General features: G+C 40.5%; 1 pseudogene; it reads right to left on the reverse strand.

The window, feature by feature from the left end:
• Positions 1–330: 330 nt before the first annotated feature.
• LOC132879276 (E3 ubiquitin/ISG15 ligase TRIM25-like) lies at positions 331–9,681 on the reverse strand (annotated as a pseudogene).
• Between the last annotated feature and the right edge of the window lie 1,378 nt (positions 9,682–11,059).

An 11,059-nucleotide genomic window follows, 5' to 3' on the forward strand; every position in this document is an offset into this window, starting at 1 on the left:
CTTTAATGACACCAAAATTTAAGATTTTACGTGGAATCAGACAAGGCTGCCCAATTTCACCAAAATTATTTTATGTCCACAAATGCGAGCGTACTTAACCTTGTGGAATAATATGAAACAAACAGAACTTTATAATGCGAAGGTCATGAGATCATTTTCTTTTTAAATTTGACGAGTTTCTTGTCTGACAGTTAATTTTTAACATTTCCTTTTTAATTATTTTAAATTATTCATCTGTTTTAATTTAAATATTAAAATGAGTGTTTTGTGCAGCTGGATTGTGTTCTAGTGAAACAGACGACTGAGCAACAAGGTGGCAACGTGCAGGAATTTTACAGAAAACACTACACACTTTTATTCTGGATCACACAATCTCACTGTAGAACCATAAAACAAGTAGAACCCAAACCCAGCGTATAGAGTCTGAGTGAATGTGGTGTGGACTCTGTGGAGGAGCTTCATCGTGTCAGAGACGCTGTAGAAGGACAGAGTTCCTGCACTGTGATCCACATACACTCCTATTCTGGAGGCTGATGGAACTCTGAGATCAGTCTCAATGCTGTTGTGCCGGAAAGAGAGAGAAGAAGAAGAACACCGCAGTCTCCAGGACTGATTGTTGAATCCAAACCGACACTCATTACCCCGTCCTTTCCTGCTGGTGTCTTTATATGAGACTGATATGGACACACCACCACCGCTCCACTCCACCTCCCAGTAACAGCGTCCACACACACTCTCCTTACACAACACCTGACAGCAGGAATCAAATCTCTCTGGATGATCAGAGTAACGCTGCTCTCTCTCACTCTCTCTCACCGCTCTGTTCTTCTCAGACAGAATGAGGTGACGATGTGCCGTGTTGGGATCCAGAGTCAGATAACAGAAATCTAAAATAAAAGAGAAAAACAAACTGAACAATGTGAACATGAATATCTGCGCTGGGGGCGTGGTCACGAAAACAGCAGTTCGGTTGCAGTGAAAACTTTTCTCTGTACAGCAACCAATCAGAATTCAGATACATTCCGTTGCCAAGTAAAACAGTGTTGCTAGATTGGGCGGGTTTGACGTTATTTCGGCGGGTTTTAATCAGATGTTCTGTGTGAGAATGCAGCCAGAGACACTTCTACAGCCTTAGAAGGACACATTCTATGTACTATCTCCGTCCACTAGTCTACATCCAATCCAGTGGCGGCTGGTGGGCTTTGAAATAGGGGAAGCTCAGTTTTAGGTCTACATAATACAATTTTTCAATTATTTGTTATTTGTCATGAGTCAATTTGTTGTTATGTGGGTCTGTCTCAGAAACTGGTCTCTCATTTGGGACATTATGGTCAAAAAATAAATTTTCTAATTTTACTATTTTTTATTTTTTTTTTGCATTTACCTAACACTCAATGTTTTATCATGTTTAATAAGAATAAAGATATCATCTTGCTTTATCTGGCCTCTGCTGTGGAATTTTTTTTTATTACAATTCAAATGTTTTTGTAAATTTTTTTTTAAATATTGGAAAAAATTCCTCTTTTTGATTGATTGGGTTAAAAATGCCAAGTTATGATGACAATTGATTATTCACTTAAATATGAATAATACGATACCATTTTGGGTATTTGATATGGCAAAATAGGACACAATGGAAAAATCAAGAACGCACCGGAAAGATGAGAATAACGGAGGTGGTAAAAGAAGAGCGACTGTACCGGCTGAAGGTCGCGCGGGTCTCTGCTGTGGCGCGCGAGCAACGGGACATCACTACCGCACCGGACGGAGCGCGAGGCGGGGGCGGGGCAATATGACTGACCGTACTTTGCCATTATAGCAGATACCAGCTGTTAGCAGCTAGCACTGCAGATCCCAATAAGGCTCAAGCTAGCCTACAACCACGTTGATTGAACTACAAATGAAATAAACGAGTGAATTCACAAATGATCAAACTGATAGAATGGATGAAAGTTAACGGAGCACAATGAGTAATATTTACATTTATTTACAGAGTAATGCACAGAGACATCAATGAGAAGAAACGTTTATATGAAAAGAAATTCGGACAGCACTTTGGCACACGACTACACTTTCTCGACATCCGCTAGGGACTGACTGATCATGCTTCCGTGTTCCTCGCCGAAGTACAGCGAGTGCCCTCCTCATGTCTTTCAAACACCACCTCCAATAATCCTTTATCAGCCCGGCTTCTTGGCCCGCCCATGTCCCGTTTACCCCCAGAGATTCCCGGCTTCCCCGGAAGTGACGATTTTGTCGATTTTACCCAATAACAACTAGCCGAAATTGGCTGTTCAGAGCCGTCTCCTAGACTGCAACGGATACCCGGCTGCCAGCCCATAGAGCCCATTGAAATAAGAAAGGTTACAGCCTGGCAGCAAAGGTGATTCTCGTAGCGAACTGCAAGTTCGTCAGACATCACTCAAATAAGTTACAGGATGACATAGGGATAGTTATGAACGTAAATACAATCTTGGGCATAGATTATGTTATGCAAGTTATTGTTTTAATGAGAATTCAACGTCGTAGACGCCGCAGTTTGGGGAGAGAATTTTAGGGGAAGTTCGGCTTCCCTTGTTGTCTCTGAGAAATCGCCCCGATCCAATCCAATCCATATTAAACACTTCTGTGACCCAATCAGAGATCGCGGGCATCACACGACACAAAGACCTAGTTTACCCAGCACCCCTTAGGTATTTTAAACAACCAAAATCGAGCATTGGCTCAAATTGATCATTAACAAACATTTATCTCATTAAGTATTATTTAAACAAAACAATGTCGATGTAACTGTAAGACTAATATGAATGTGTGTAATGTAGTGCAGAAACTGAACTCATAAACTAGTAAATAAGAATGACGCAATCCATTCTCCATTTTCTCTTCTCATGTTACATTCAGCCATGCATCGGAGCCCAACTTTTTTTTTAATTGAAGTATATAAAACAGGTACAACCTAACAAATCCACAAAAATCAGCATAACAGATGAAGAAAATACATGGATGTAGACAAAAATAAATTAAGCAGAATAACTAGGCCTATAAAATTAATAAAACAAACAGGATAAAAAGATAAATAAATAAAAAATAAATAACCTCAGCAATGCAGATGTTAGATATGCATCGTAGCCTAACATAGCCTACATAATATTCTGTGTGTGCGCCACCTACTGGTGCATGTAGGATTCAGAACACAGCAGATGATTGCAGAGTTATAATCTGATTGAACCACACGGAGCCGAGTACCAGACAGCAGATTCTTCACCTCCAGCACTGACGGCCTCATGCTGCTATTTGTTCGATTTACAAATAGTATACTGGACTTTAGCTGCATATTTTTACTTTACAAGATAGGCATCAAGTCCGTTTTACATTTTGGGCGGTTTTAAGTGCATGTTGGCGGGTTTTGAACATATTTTGGGCTGGAAAACGTCAGCAGTATCTGGCAACCCTGAAGTAAAATTGTAACCTGTCAAAGTTCTCGAGCCCTCGTGCTGTTTTACCGTTAGATCAATCACATATCAGCTTAAACTAGCATTCTAAAACTAGTTAAAGATCCCACAGAAGAGAGCGACTCCCCCTGCCAGCCTCATGGAACGCAGTGTTTAAGGCTCCGGATGGGTTTTATTTCCATTTATGAGGGAAAGGAACATACACCCTCCCGACAGTCAGTGCGGTATTCGCTTGGAAAACACATTTGCAAATTGGTAGAATGAGTTCATCATCACATGCAAGATTTGCAGTTAATCAAATGGATTTCATATTATTATTATTATTATTATTATTATTATTCATGAATTACTACAGTTCTGAACTTCAAATGTTAAAAGTCTGGCCTTTGGAGAGATGATGGAGACTCTTTTGGTGGAACACAACGGAGCAAAATATTGTGACCCTCTAATGTTGACCTGAAGTTGGCACCACTGGGGGTTGGCATTGGGTTTTTGTCCCCACCAATGTTAATACCAAACCTACGCCCTTGCCTACATGTTATCTCGTTCTAATTGTTGTGACTTTTATCCAAATGACAGCTGGCAATACGTTGTTACTTTGCACTTTTTGTTGATCTGGGTACTAATCTTTGAGAAACTGGATTGGCAGAATGTTGCCTGTGAAGAAAAGAATGTCTTTTTATTACCCTGTGCCAAGTTAATATTCACTTCAGTGCAATTTTTAAGAGCCATAAATTGTATTTTATTTATTGTTTTTGTTGTGAGTGGTTTTGTTTGATTGTTTTATTTCTTGAGCTTATTTATTTATATTTATTTTTTATGTTCCACTGTTGAATTGAATAAGTTGACTTAATTAAAAAGTTTACTGTTCTATGAAAGGGTGTATTTGCATGATCATTATTATTTTACTAGTGGCATAAAATTGTCTTGAAAAGACGTCAACAATAATATCGTTTATCGCAATAATTTCTGAGACAATATATCATCCAAAAAAATTTGTGATCATGGCAGGCCTAGACGTGTGTGTGTGTGTGTGTGTGTTAGATGTACATTTCAGAAACTCTTCTCTGCTCTGTGGTCCTGAAATGATCTAAACTGCTGCAGCTGTGGAGAGAAAAATAGAAACATGAGTTTGTGTAAAAGATGGAAAGAGTTTAAAGTGATCCAGTCAGTTTATTCATTTTAAATCAGTGTTTTAGTTCAAAGTGTCGGGTGAATAAAGTGTCTGCAGAAAAGAAAGCAGGAGCATCGCTAAGAAATAACACATCACTGTGTTTCTCCAGCAGGAACAGCTCCTCTTACCATGTGGAGGGATTTTGTTGAATTCCTCCTCACAGAATTCCTCGAGTCTCTTTTTCAGATCTGAGAGAGAATTCCTCACTCCATCAAATGAGAGATGTTGATGGACAGTGACGCTGGATGTGTGGAAATTTGGTCTGCTCCTTGTCGGAGACCGACGTCCAGAAGCTAAAACCTACAGAAAGCAAATGAAATGTAAAACCCACTTGTGATGTCAGACAGGGACATTTATTGTTCCCTTAATGAGAGGTGTTTTAGAGAGTGTGTGAGGAACAGCTGGCTCTGTAGATCAGACAGTGAGTGTTACCTGGAGGAAATGGATGTGATCGTGTGTGTGTGAAAGCTGCTCCAGCTCAGTGACTCTCCTCTGAAGATCAGCAATCTCCTGCTCCAGTTGCTCCAGGAGTCGTTCAGCTCGACTCAGTTCAGCCTTCTCCTGATCTCTGATCAGCTCCGTCACCTCCCAGCGCTTTTTCTCCATGGAGCTGATCAGCTCAGTAAAGATCCTCTCACTGTCCTCCACTGCTGTCTGTGCACTGAGCTGTTAGGACACACACACACACACACACACACAAGATTTAAAGCTCATCTATCATTCCCTCTCTTACTGGGACTGTAAATGACTCGTTGTCCATGTTGTGTGTGTTTCTAGGAGCAGCTCTGTCTCTGCTCACTGCTCACCTTTATAGTGTTCACAGCCTGTTTCAGCTCCTGCACCTTCTTCTGCTTCTCCTGGATTCTCTGCTGGGATTTCATCTGCTCCTCCTTTAACTCACTCTGAGGACAAATAAAATACATTTAGCTTTTTACACAGTACGAGCGACCTGGTTCCATATTAATGTCAGTTCAAAGTACATTCATGTTTCGCTCTGAAGGTTATGTACTCTGTGTGTGTGTGTGTGTGTGTGTGTGTGAGAGACAGAGAGAGAAATGTTCACTAACTGATCTGGGTTGGGTTTCCCGAAAGCCTCTTAAGGCCAAGAGAGTTTTAAATGACCTCTTAAGATCCATCATCAAGCTAACGTGGTTTTCCCGAACAACATCATAGCACAGGCGGCACGGTGGTGTAGTGGTTAGTGCTGTTGCCTCACAGCAAGAAGGTCCTGGGTTCGAGCCCCGTGGCCGGTGAGGGCCTTTCTGTGCGGAGTTTGCATGTTCTCCCCGTGTCCGCGTGGGTTTCCTCCGGGTGCTCCGGTTTCCTCCACAGTCCAGAGACATGCAGGTTAGGTAAACTGGTGACTCTAAATTGAGCGTAGGTGTGAATGTGAGTGTGAATGGTTGTCTGTGTCTATGTGTCAGCCCTGTGATGACCTGGCGACTTGTCCAGGGTGTATCCCGCCTTTCGCCCGTAGTCAGCTGGGATAGGCTCCAGCTTGCCTGCGACTCTGTAGAACAGGATAAAGCGGCTACAGATAATGAGATGAGATGAGACATCGTAGCACAAGTCGTCCTTTAGTTTGCTCGGAATTTACGAGAGACCCGGAGCACTCGTTCAAAACAAAGAGCGACTCGCTCGCTGCAGAATCCACAGAATGCGCATGCGGCTCTGAGGGACTCTCACAGTCAGCGGGGGAAACTGGTGTTGAATCTGCTGGTGGTGTTCAATTAGTTTTCTTGTACATTGCAAGTACATCGAGTTAATTATCAGAGGTGGACAGTAACGAAGTACATTTACTTGAGTTCTGTACTGAAGTACACTTTTTGAGTATCTGTACTTTACTTGAGTATTTTTTTTTGGAAACTTATGACTTTAACTTCACTCCATTTGAAAGACAAATATCGTACTTTTTACTCCACTACATTTCTATCAAGGTCCTCGTTACTCGTTACTATGAAGCAGCTTTGAAAGTGGATGTTTCTTTCTTTTCTAAAACGTGATTGGTTTTTCCGCAGGTGACACTGAGACAGTCTATCAGTAATCACTAGGGTCACGTCACGTCCATAGACTGGATAAAATCAAGATCAATGATTTCTCCGCAGCATTATTTAACACGATCAGTTGATGGCAGAATGGAAGGAGGCGGTTCTTCTGGGGAATGCACACACCCACGGTTCTATAGCTAGAACCCATGGTTCAGTTTTCTGAAAGGAATAAAGAGTCGTTTCATTTTAAATGTTTGCTTTGTTTGCCTAAAACGGAGCACATCACAGCCTACAAAACCTCACCATCCGACCTGCGGAAGCATATTGAGGGATATAAACGTTTTATTCCAAGAGAAAGCTTGCAGTGAAGTTGTCTGTGCTTTAGAGCTCGCGATAACGTTGCAATCGCTACACAGTCTGATTAGTCAAATGGCTTTCTATGGATTTGCCAAGTTGCCATCGCCTTGTCCACGTCTAATGTTTACACATAGCTAGTTAACTTGGACACTGTTAGTTAGCATGTAAAAACGGAGTTACACTAACATGAATAACGTTCACTTTTGATTCCACGGGGAGATTCATATGTGCATGAATACATACACACGTGCGCACGTGAGACCTGTGAGATGGACAGTATCGTACTCGTCAGTCACAACAAATTGCTGGAATTTTTTGTTTTGATGTCAGATGATGGTCTTGCACCTTTTTTTTTGTTGTCTTGCTTAAAGCAGAGTTGCTGTTGGGCCGTTATTAAGCTCGAGGTGCGGATCTGGGTTTTAATCAGGTTGGATTGTCCTTTTTATTTTCTGAGCAAGCTGCATTTACAGCTGTTCCACTGTCTTCCTGATTAACACACACATACATGTGTGCACACACTGCCAGAGCCGGGTCAGAACACTACCATGCTGCTTTGTGGCGGTGGGGAGGAGGGTTACAATAAAAAAATGAAAATGACAATGGGTCTTTTTCAGTTCAGTTGTGTTTCATTTTGTAACATTCTACCAGGCGTTTATTCTACAGGTTCTACAAGTTAGTCAGTAAATCCAGTCAGGTGTTTCAGAGGCATTAGGTTTTGTAAGCGTTGTGGCTATAATACAACAATGCATTGACAGAAAATGTACTTTTAATACTTAAGGATTTTTAAAAGCAAATACTGCAGTACTTTAACTGAAGTAAAAATTTGACTGTCCAACTTTCACTTGTATCGGAGTAACATTTGCCCAGTGGGATCTGTACTTTGACTTAAGTAATGAAGTTGGGTTCTTTGTCCAGCTCTGTTAATTATTAAATAAATATACACAAAACACGATGAATATATTTCAGTATGTTATGGAATTACGTATGGATATCAGAATGTCACATTTATATCACTATATTTTAATCAAATTTAGCTCCATTAGGCGAGTGATTAACTAATTTAGTGTTATAAATGAGACACATTTCTGCACCTCTAATGGTGTGTGTGTGAGAGAGAGAAGTGTGTGTGTGTGTGTGTGTGAGAGAGAGAGAGAGAGAGAGAGAGAGGTTTTGATGTATGTGTAGTGTGTACCTAAGAAGGTTTAATTGACCTCCTTATATAGAACGTTGACTATATATATTAAACCTCCTTCGGTACACACTACACACAGATCAAAACCTCTCTCTCTCTCTCTCTCTCTCTCTCTCTCTCTCTCTCTCTGTGCACTTATAAGGGAGAACATGGCCCACTCTGCACTGTGGAGAACAGCTGAAATAATCCTGACTGCATGATCGGGGGGTAACAGTGAAATGAGCGAGCACGGGGAACACATTTACCTCATTATTTAGCTTATTATTTGCTCATTCTTTCATGTGAACATTTGTTCATTTCATTAAAAACACACTTGGAAGAAAAAAATTGCCAAAAACATAAAATAGTTTCATTAATTAATTACCACATTATATATCTATTATCTTATTTTAAAACACTTTATATTTCATTAGATTTTCATTAAAAACAAGCACCATGTGACCTTATTGACTGGATTTAGCAGCTACTAATGCCTATATTGGGGACGCGAACTGCAAAGACGCTCTTCGTCCTGTTGCGCTTTAGACTCTTTCTTATGAGTGAGTTCCGGAAAACCACACACAGAGACAACGTTCGTTCCTTAAGAGAGTCTCTCAACTCTCTCTTTAGGTCTAAAGGGCAACGTTATCAGGAAACCCACCCCGAACCAGATTACGACCATCACTGAAGATAAATTTAACACTCTGTTCACCAGAACACAGACAATTTTAATCAGCTTTTACAGAATCCTTCTGATTGAGACACACATTGAAATTAAAATTCAAATCATATCACTGACTAAAGCACCTGTTTCTAGATGGGAAACTATAATTAAGATGATTTAATTCTGGAAAGATTTCTAGTTCTCACCTGTTTCTCAGCTCTTTCTGCTGCAGCTGTGATGGTGTCGTGACCTTTGTGATGATCCATCGTACACAAATAACAGATGCAGGTTTGATCAGTACGACAGTAGATCTCAATCAGCTTGTTATGTTCAGAGCAGATCTTCTCTTGGAGTTTTGCTGAGGCTTCAATTAATGTGTGTTTTCTCAAAGCAGGACGTTCAAGATGAGGTTTCAGATGAGTTTCACAATAAGAAGCCAAACAAATCAGACAGGAATTGACGGCTTTGTGTTTTCTCCCGGTGCAGAAATCACACTCCACATCTCCAGGTCCAGCGTAACAGTGAGCAGGAGAAGCAGCTTGGACTTCAGTCTTCTTCAGTTTCTCCACCACTTCATCCAGCATGTTGTTTCTGCGTAGAACAGGCCTTGTCGTGAAAGTGTCTCTGCACTGAGGACAGCTGTAGACGCCCTTCTGATCCTCCTGATCCCAGCAGCCATTAATACACACCTTACAGAAACTGTGACCACAGGAGATAGTCACCGGATCCTTCAGGAGATCCAGACACACTGGACACATGAACTGGTCCTGAGCTACTGAAATACTGGCCTCGGCCATTTTCCTGCACTCACAACGAGAGAGAGAGAGAAAGAGAACGGTTTGTTTTCTCTGAAATGAGGAGTTCCTTCCTGGTTCTGTGTGTGAAAGAGCAATAGAGGAAGAGGAGGAACACAAACACAGAGAGATCATGAACACTCCTCTATTAACCATTTCATCTCCCTTCAGTGCAGGAATATAACCCATGTAACTGCACTGATTAGAATTAATTTCATGAAATACTCACAGAATGGATCTTAATTTTCTGGACTTTTCCACCTACTGACACCTCAAGCACAACTTTCAGCCTTGTTGATAAATTACAATTGTTTCACTTGAACAGCTTTTTCCTCGTGACATCTTTAAACTGATCTTCATCCCTAAAGGATGTTTGAGCCATTTTAAAAGTGAGGAGGACGCAGCTGTCAGGAAGGAAAACCGTATTTTATTGATTTTGCATTGTTTATTGCGAATAGAAATCACAAAAGTGGATCTTTATTAAACATAATCTCCATTTCACTCAGTATGAGCGCTCCAGCCTTCACGAGTGCCTGAACCCTTCATGACGTGCTGTTAATGGAAACTAATCCACTTTGTGTTGGGTCACATCCCACCACCTCATCGCAGATTAGTTTCCTGGAGCAGCATGCCTCATCCTGTTTTATTCCTGACATCATGTTTTATCAAGAACATTATTCTGGGTCGATGAAGAATTCTTTCTCATGAACAGATTGTTGAGATGGAAATGAAGTTGGTCGATGAATATGTTTGAGATCAGAGATCCTGAGTCGCCTCAATCAGTCATTAGATGTGTCTTTGAGAGGTAGGAGAACACTGGAGAACCAGGAGGAAACCCACACTGACACGGGTCATTTGACCTTTGGGTCATTTTAACATTGTTAACAGACTGAAATGAATCTCCTGAAAGGCAGAAGAAAGAAATCTGCTAGTAGTGTTAACACAAGACTTTATCTAATCCCAGTCTGTGCAGGGTTCAAACCCCATCCACCAGAAATATCATTAAAATCAAAGGGAAAGGCAGAGATGAGGCGAGATCATCAACAGGAGATCTATCCAGAATAAACACGGCTCACAGCTGAGGAGATTTACTAACTTGAGCTTCTTTTAGGGACGCTCCCACTCCAAGTGATTTGGCGTCCTATAAGGATTGGAACTACTAGTTCACATATTGTGACCAAGCACACACATATTAAATACAAGTGTTTTTTTTTCAAAATTAATTTTATTTCTTTTTCAATAATAAACTTATGTCATCATAAAATTCTTTATGTAAAAGTAAGTTTTTAATTTTAATTTCTAATTGTTTTTTTCTCATTTTTTGAAAAATTTTATCATGAAAGTTTGGATATTTGATACAATCTAGAAGCAGGTGTTTGACATTCTTTTACACCACAAGTTGGACACTGATTGGAGGTTATTTTTTTAAAAAAGAAATTGTGTATCATTCAGTAGATAT

This window comes from Neoarius graeffei, chromosome 2, assembly GCF_027579695.1.
Source record: "Neoarius graeffei isolate fNeoGra1 chromosome 2, fNeoGra1.pri, whole genome shotgun sequence".
Classification (NCBI taxonomy): Eukaryota; Metazoa; Chordata; class Actinopteri; order Siluriformes; family Ariidae; genus Neoarius; species Neoarius graeffei.